Raw genomic sequence first — 9,024 nt, 5'->3', positions numbered from 1 at the left:
GAAAGATTTGATAAGTGTTGTGTGTCGAGATGGGAGAATGACTGATAGAGGATGGCAACATGGAAAACAAACAGGGAACAGAGCCTTTGAATATTGGATTTTTCTGGTTTGGTGACCAAGGTACAGGAAACACTATATTAGTTTAAGTAATTATCAAAGAATTTAATATTAGATTTTTGTCAAAATGAGAACAAACAGAAACAAATAGCTGAGATTAACAATGTTTTGGTCAAGCTGCAGGAAAGAGGTTATATGTTTTCCAAATTTAATGTAAATGCTGTTTGGGGTCCCTTTCTACTGTTCCAGATGTAGTGTCTCTTAGAAATCTTTCTTTTAAAGAAAATATTAATTCTCTGAGGCCAAGAAAGGTGGATTAAAATGTTGAATGTACATTGGAGACTGTATATATTGCAACCTAGATCTAGTTTGGAGAAGGAAAGGAACTAATTTTAGGTTTGCTGCCATGGGTACTTATAAACACAAAAGCCCATGAGAAGGCTCTCAGTACCTTCCATTATATTTTGATTTGAGTCATGGAGAACTGTTTGGAGAAAGACTATTTACAAGACCATGTCCTGAAAGGACAAGGGGGGAATAGATAATAGAATAAAATTCTAGACTGTGAGGGTGGGGACAGGATGCCCAGAGCAGCTGTGCATCCCTGGCAGTGCCCAAGGCCAGGCTGAATGGGGCTTGGAGCACCCTGGGACAGTGGAAGGTGTCCCTGCCCAGGGGGTGGAGTGGAATTTAATGGGATTTAAGGTCCCTTTCAACCCATCCTGAACTGCTACAGGATGTCCATGTAAGAATTCCCACAGAGAGAATGTAGATGTAGGAGCTGTAAATCCTGAGGCAAAACATATCAGACAATCAACAGACCCATGTGTAAAAAAATATGTTAAAAAATGCCAGGTAAATACAGTCACTGCCAGTGCAGCCATTGACTTCACAGATATCTTTGCAGCCAGATTATTTTCCTGTGTTAGATGCTTTACATGTTAAGCAAAGATGCTAAGTGCTTTCCTGGGTACACTGTAATCTTGCTTTTTGAGTTGGAAGGTAATTTACTGTTTTAAAACCATAAATGTTTAAAAATTACATTGCTTGAAAAATTTAGCTTTTCATGTTCCCTCTGAATAACGAGAAGAGACTAATTGCCTTATTTTTCATAACACTGTGGAATACCCTTAATATTTCTTCTGGAGTTGCCTAAACTGGAAAATCGGTGGCAGCCCAAATCTTTCTCCATCAAAGACAAGAAAAAACCTGTGGACAGGTAAGGCCCTCAGTCAAGGTACCTCCATCGAGTACCTGCAGCCTGAGGATGGCTCAGGATAACAGCAAAGGGATTTTCCCTGGCACATCCTTGAGCTGGGGTTCCTGCATTTGTAGTCTCTCCCCATCTGTGTCCTTTGCAAGGCAGTGTGCTGCTGCAGGTGAGAGTAAAACCAGAGAGGTGAAGTGAACTGGAGCAATGGTGTGTTTCCTGTGCACACAGACCAGCTGATGGATGGTAACTCACTCACCTGATGTAATTTGCGGTTTGTGAGCTGCAGCCCTTGTAGTCCGCAGTAATGAGGTTTTAAAAAGACAGATGCTGCCTGTGCTCCAAGGTCTCTTGGAAATGTTGTGTGTTTGTGATGTCTCTTTTCAGAGCAGAGCTGATGTTTCCTGACCAGTTCTCATCACTGCTCACTTAGGCCCAGCTCCACCTGACTGTGTCTGGCTAGGGCATAGCAGCCACCCTTTTATTTACTAATTAATTCTCTGATGCATTTTGGGGGACAAATCCCTTTCTTGGGAATCTGAACATTATAATGCTTTTATTTGTGCTGGGTTTGTGTGTTTAGCTGACACAAAGGGCACTGCCATGAAAGAGCTGACAGCTCTTGTGTCCCCCCAGCAGGACAGGCCTGAGCACCCTGACAGGAATTGTTGGGTCTCTTGTGATGCTCCATCAGCCTGGGGGTTGGATATTGTGTGTACATCTCCATACTCAGCAATTTCTCCACCCTGGGGTTTAGAAGACACATGTCCTCTGGGTTTGGGGATCCAAGGGTGGAGCCACCCCAGACCCCTTCCTCCACCAAGGACCCAGTGTAATTCCATGCAGAGTCACATGGGATGCCAAGTTACTGACATGAATGGTGGCAGCAGGGCACCCACAGGGCTCATTCCCTTGGAAGGACACCTTGTTGACATGGCCAGGTATTTGTTGCCCTCTGGATAAAATCTGTTTTGGGGCAGCCACATCCACAAGCCCTTCCTCACACAGGGTACTGCCCTTCTGCAGACCCTTCACCACCTGGGAGGATGGAAGGTGATGGCCCCACCTTCATCAGTGAAGATGGAGGTGATGAAGATGATGGCCTCACACTGCAGGACCCCCTAAATCCAATGGAGAGATCAAGGCCCTGCAGTGTAACTGAGCTTGAGAGGCCTGGGCTGGGTGGGAGGGTGTGTTTTATACTTCTTTCCCATATTCATTTCAAGAAATGGAAAGCACACTGCATTTGTCCCCAATGCTGGGTTTACCACTCTTCCACCACTTTTAGCTTCACAGCCTATCCTGACTTGGAAGGGACCCACAGGGATGATCAGTCCAGCTCCTGTCCCTGCACAGACACCCCAACAGTCCCACCCTCAGCATCCCTGAGAGCAGCATCCAAACTCTCCTGGAGCTCTGGCAGCCTCAGGGCTGTCACCATTCCCTGAGGAGCCTGGGCAGTGCCAGCACCCTCTGGGAGACAGCGCCTTTTCCTGAAATCCAACCTAAACCTCCCCTGACACAACTTCTTGGGATTGATCCTGCCTTCTAAAGCTGTTGTGCCATTCCTGGAATCAAAGGACACAGAAAGACTCCTCAGGAGGGGCAGAGACATCCAAACACCTCATCTTCATCCTTCACTCAAAACATGTCAAGGGGCAGCAGTGTTGTCTGGAATGTCCTCCTTCAGTATGGACATGTAACACCCAGTCACAGGCTGAAAGGCAGAGATCCAGCCCAGAATATTTGGCAAGTTTCTCTTGCTGAAATGTGTAGTTACAATGGATAGGCTTCAATGATTTATTTAGTAGTGGTTTGTTTGTCATTCTTTTTCTAAACTGAACCCCTTTTGCTTCTGCAGTACAAAGGAAGAGTCAAACTGACTACTTAACCAACTGAATACATCACTTGGGATGTTCAATTCTGTAAAAACCTGGGTGGGTTTTTTTTCAAATTATTTACACTTCAGAGTCGAAAAATAGCAACATTACTATAGCATTAGATTAAATTTCCCCAGGTTAATGGGCTCAGTGTCAGGAGTGAATAATCACAAGTGCGTTGCCAATGGAGAGACCATAAAGGCACGTTCCTTTCACAATATATTCTACCCCATGAATATATTAAAATATTTTTCTCAGTATGAAAAGAACGGAAATAGCCTTTTGTTTTCCTCTTTTCATAGCAAATGCTCCTGTCATTCGCAGCACAATGAATTCCTTGAATCTGTACCAGTGAGTTTTTATCCTTCCTTCAACACCCAGAGGCCACTGGAAAAATCTTTCACATGGCTAAACTTTGCTGAATGTATTTAACCAGTAAATTATTTGTCTTCTGAACTAGAGGAACCAATACTCATTTATGTTCTAAAAATGGTTTGTTTTACTTACTTTATGAGTTGGATCTGCAACAGTAGCAAAGCCAAAGGACGTTTAATTAAGTTATATTTACTTTTTCATGATCTTTTAGCTTTAGATTATAAATCATGAATCAATGAGTACTTAATTTCCTCATATAGCATTAAAAGTAATTGCTTCATAAATTTGTTTTAGTAATCCAAATATTTGCACAGAGTGCAGCACAAAGAAGTTGTTTCATTGATGAGAGTTCTCACTTCCCTTTCTGCTGCTGGAGGAAAATGGGTTTTTGCTCCTTTGGGGTCCAGTCCTTCGTGGTGCAGAAGTCTCTGAACCTCAGGGGTGGTATTGTTATGAATTATTGATGTCACACCAACTTTTCTGGCCATTTGTTTTGTTGACACTTGAATTACAGTGACCCTCTCCTGAATCTCCAGTCTGGCAAGCAGAATCTTGTGAGTGGGTCCACGACCCTGTGCAGGACCATCAAACAGTCTTTAGCTACAGATATTTCTGCTTTCTCCCTAAAATCCAAGCCTAGATGTGGGGAGGTGCTTCAATCCTTCTGTATTAGACATGGCATCTTGGAATTGCATTTCTGCTTAGTAACATGAGGCAGAGAAATCCTTCCTGCACCCTCACCACAGCAATGAACCATCTGTATTCAGAATCAGGTGCCTGAGAAGCTATTCCCTTCTAAACCACTGACAGGACCCAGAGAAGGGGTCAGGGGGAGGTTTAGTTGGATATCAGGAAAAAGTTCGTCCCTCAGAGGGTGCTGGCACTGCCCAGGCTCCCCAGGGAATGGGCACAGCCCTGAGACTGCCAGAGCTCCAGGAGCTTTTGGACAATGCCCTCAGTGGTGCACAGATGGGGCTGTTGGGGTGTTTGTGCAGGGCCAGGAGTTGGACTGGATGATCCCTGTGTGTCCCTTCCAGCTCAGGACATTCTGTGATTCCAAGTTTCTATGATGCATTGCATGTATGTGTTGGGTCCTGCTTGAGTCTCGTGATTTGTTATCAGGCATTATTGGGCTCCCCAAGTGAAGGATTGTTTTATTGACTTGTGCTGAAAATGAGGGCCTTTCAAAAAACAAAATCATAGAACCACAGAATATTCTGAGTTGGAAGAGCCCAACAAGAATCATCCAGTCCAACTTTGAAGTGAATGGACCCACAGCCTTGGTGTTATCAGCACCGTGTCACTGGAATGCCATGATCCACATTGGATGCAGCGTCATCAGGGTCACTTTTTAATTAAAGGCTTCATTTGAATTGGAAAGCTTTCATGAATTGTGTTTTGATGTAAAGAATAGAAAAAAAACCTGCAGTAGCTGCTGTATGGGAAAGGGTCAGCTTTCCCAGGACCTGAAAGACTTGACTGATGCTCAGTGCCATACCTTGAGCCCCTTTCAAATGGGCTTTGGTGGGCTTTGCATTTCTTCTCAGCCACAAAGGAGGAAGCAGTGAACTGATACAGCTGGAACCATGCAGGGGCTTGTGAAAATCACCTGAGCTCCAGCATCATCTGCTGTGTGGTACTCCTTGGCATGGGAAGAGGGAGGGCAGCCCAAAAAGCAGCTGTGGAGTGGGAAGCACACCTGAGGGCTGGCTGGTGGGATCCAAAGTCCCTGCTCCAACTGGAGCTGATGCCATTTATTCCTCATGCATGCCCACTCAGTAATTCCAAGTGGGATATGCCCAACATGAAAAGTTTCCCTAGCTGGATTTCCAAGAGTTCCCTCAGCTACCCCTGTGCAACCATCAATCAGGCATAATCTCCAGGGGAGTGAACAGTAATCTGAGCAAAGTAGAGGGAAAGGGAGGAGGATGGAGGTAAAACAGGAGCTGCTGTGGCCACAATTCCCCAGTGTCTGATAAAGGTTTTGAGAAGGAAGTGTTTTATTTCTTTAATGGAGATGTGGGTGGCAGGGAAGGGTCAGAAAAAGAGGCCTGGGGTTAGAAGCAACTCTTATATTGGAAGAAAATCTCTACTGGAGTGCAATGGAATAATCAAGATTTATTTATAAAATATTGCTATTAAATAAACATTACAGAAACTTTGGAATATCAAGCTTATTTATAGCTTTAGGCGTGAAAACCCACATTAGTATGTTGAATTATATGAGTTCACTGCTGCCTGCTAGCTGACAGCACGTCAAATTATTTGCAAATATTTTCTGGAACAGTAACCTTGAAGGATGCCAGCACCATTCAGTGTAACCTCATCACGAGACAGGAACCAAGTGATGAGATGAGGACTGAGGATACAGAGTTTTTAGCAGCAAGAGACCTCTGACTTGCTGCCTAAAAGCAGAGTTCATGTTCTCCCTCAGCACAGAAAGATGCTTTTTTGTCACTGACATTTACACTGATTCTGTGCAGGGGTTTTGGAAGATGGTGTGAGTGATGTTGAGATGGGAAACTGCTCAGGGCAGGAGTTTGAGAGTACATTGGTCACATTTAAGTGGGTTTATCTCCTCCAGCCTGCAATACCCAGCTTCTGCAAAAATTATGTAATCATTTTAACAAAGTGTTCTGTAATTGACATGAAAAAGGCAAAGTAAAATAAAAATGAATTACTCTGTAAGCAGAAAGGTTCATTCATTTTAGCTGCAATCTGTAAGAGGGAAAAGGGAAAAAAAAAATCCCAAATGCAGGCTTTTTATGGAAATTGTGGCCTCGTTGAAATTATAAGCTTTCTGCTATTTAAATGAATAATGTTCCCTAACACAGACTATTTTCTCATTTAAAAGTCTGTTGGGGTATAATTTCATCCTTTTACTGTCTGCTGTGTTTTAACTTACAGCAGTCTGACTAAATATTGTATTTTCTATCCATCAAAAATTGTCGGTACCGTTTGTGCAACAAGCAGCTCTTGCTCAATTAGAAGGCTCTGACTTAGAACTGTAACATTTTGGATGGAGTTTTGCAGGCTCCTTGTCACATAGGAAGCAGGTGACACTAAAATTTTGTTCCCTGGTGGTGGCCAACAGGGATGATGCTTGGGTACCCAAAATGTAGGAGGACAGAGGCATCCAAGGGATGCTCATCACCTCTGGGCAAGGTGCAGAGAGTCAGGCCCAGTGCCACAGTGTCCTCCCTGTGAGGAGGGACAGAGGGGACAGGCAGGACGAGTGACCAGCTCTAACCCTGGGCAGAAGAGCCAGTCTGAGCAGCTGTGGCTTTGTTGGCACCATGGACGTGTTGCAGGGCTCCAGGTGCTTCTTCACACCAGCAGATCCAGCCCAGCATGGGCAGCCAAGTGCCTTAGAGCCAAAAGCAATGATTTGCATATCCCACATGCTCCCAAATCTGAAATCATGGCTCCCAAACCCCATCTAAAGATGAGACATTAGCAAAGACAGGCACTTCCATTTGACCTTCTGTTTTTCAGGCCATTTACTATTGACCCAGGCCACATCCCCTGGTTTTATCCCTAGCTGTGATGTCAGGTCACTCCAATGTTAAAACAAATGCTGAGGTTCTGGACTCACTTGCCTGGGAGTTGGGGCTTTTAAAGGCCCACCATGGGGCTCATGATGAGAGCAAGAAAGTAACAGCATAAATTACCTTCCGTCTTTGGAGGGCATCTTGTTTAGCAGAAGGACACAGCAGTGAAAGATATTTAATGACAACAAAACTGCCTTCCCTCAAAGACGCAGTTAACCTTGGCAAATAAGAATGAACCCTCTAAGGAGCCATAAAAGTGCTCTGCTGGTTTATGTCTGTCACTCTGGCGTTTGGATGCTCTATCAATTCTTACAGCACTTCCAGTGGCGAGGCCAAGTGGCTTATAAAGTTTTACACGCTGTTTGTTTGCTGAGAGAGTTACAGCCATGGCACCTCTGCTGCAGCAGGAAAGGAGCTCCCTGGGGCTGTAGGTGAAGCCTGGGCTGTGCAGGGCAGGTGTTGGGACCCACATGGAAACCAGGATACCCAGAGTGGACACTGCCTGCATTGGCAGTGGGAGCCCCACCAGCAGGAGAGCCTTATCCTAAATCAAAGTTTAGTGGCAGCTCCCAGGAGCCCCCTCTGCTTTATTTCCAGTGGGGAACATCTTCTGGATATCTACCAATGTTTAATAATGCTGAACTCTGTCGCAGACATCTTTTATGAAAAATGCTTTCCTTAGGATTTTTCCTCCTGAGAAGCTGAAAGGCCTCAGGAACAAAATGTAACCAATGGTTATCTGCTGCTGTGGAATGCAACCGGTGCATCTGTGATTGGTCTCATGTGGTTGTTTCTAATTAATGGCCAATCACAGACCAGCTGGCTCGGACTCTCTGTCCGAGCCACAAGCCTTTGTTATTCATTCTTCCTTTTTCTATTCTTAGCTAGCCTTCTGATGGAATCCTTTCTTCTATTCTTTTAGTATAGTTTTAATGTAATATATATCATAAAATAATAAATCAAGCCTTCTGAAACATGGAGTCAAATCCTTGTCTCTTCCCTCAACCCGAGACCCCTGTGAACACCATCACAGAACTCCTTATTCCACCCACAGGAACACCCCCAGCTGAGGCCAGAGCCCTTACAGGCTATGTAATAACAATTAGCAGCTCAGAAAAGCCACTGTGCATGAGGTGAATTGTCAGAACCACCAAGAGAATGGTTTGGGCAGCAAGGGACCTTCAAGATCCTCGAGCTCAGGTCCTCTGACCCTTCTGCAGGGGCATCTCCATTTGTGAGTGGACACTGGAGGTCATTTATGTGTTAGCTTAATCCTTCTCTAATTGTTTATATTTCCTCTTACCCAGCAGTCCCAACACTTCTCTGGCCACACATCCATCTTGCTAATGCACTTTTTGTGACTCCTGCTCTGCAGAGCTGCAGACCTGCAGTGAGAGGTGGGAATGAGTTTGCCTTTCAATTGCCACAACGTGTTGCTTCACTGTATTTACTCAGCTCCTGCTTGAAATCTTATTCTTCTCCTGCTTATTGTCACTAGTCCCAGCAGTTTGTTTCTCCTCTTATCTCACCAACGTGAAGTTTGAATAAAACCTCCTAAGAAACAGCCAAAGTATGTGAGGAACAGCAGCCATAGGAGGCCACAGCCAAGGATTTTCAATTCTTGCCTTTTGTATTTCCCATTGTTTTTACCTACAGATACATTTTAGACTCTACGGGCCAAATCCATCCTATTCCAATGAAGTTACCTCAGAGACACACTTGGCTCTGTTGCTTTAAAAAAAACAGATAATCCCAAACAGCAGGATAATTTTATGACCACTAATTACATTTGTTGCTATGCAAGCTAAGATAATGATAAGAGTAATCGTATCTCATGCTTCAGGGCATACGCTCATCACCTGTGGACATCAGGAAGGAATTTTTCTCCCCATGTACAGCACTGTTCAATTAACTAGATGGATTGTGGTGGGTTTGTTTTCTCTGTGTTTTC

Source organism: Geospiza fortis, unplaced genomic scaffold (genome assembly GCF_000277835.1).
Source record: "Geospiza fortis unplaced genomic scaffold, GeoFor_1.0 scaffold452, whole genome shotgun sequence".
Lineage (NCBI taxonomy): Eukaryota > Metazoa > Chordata > Aves > Passeriformes > Thraupidae > Geospiza > Geospiza fortis.
Note: the sequence above shows the minus strand (reverse complement) of the source record.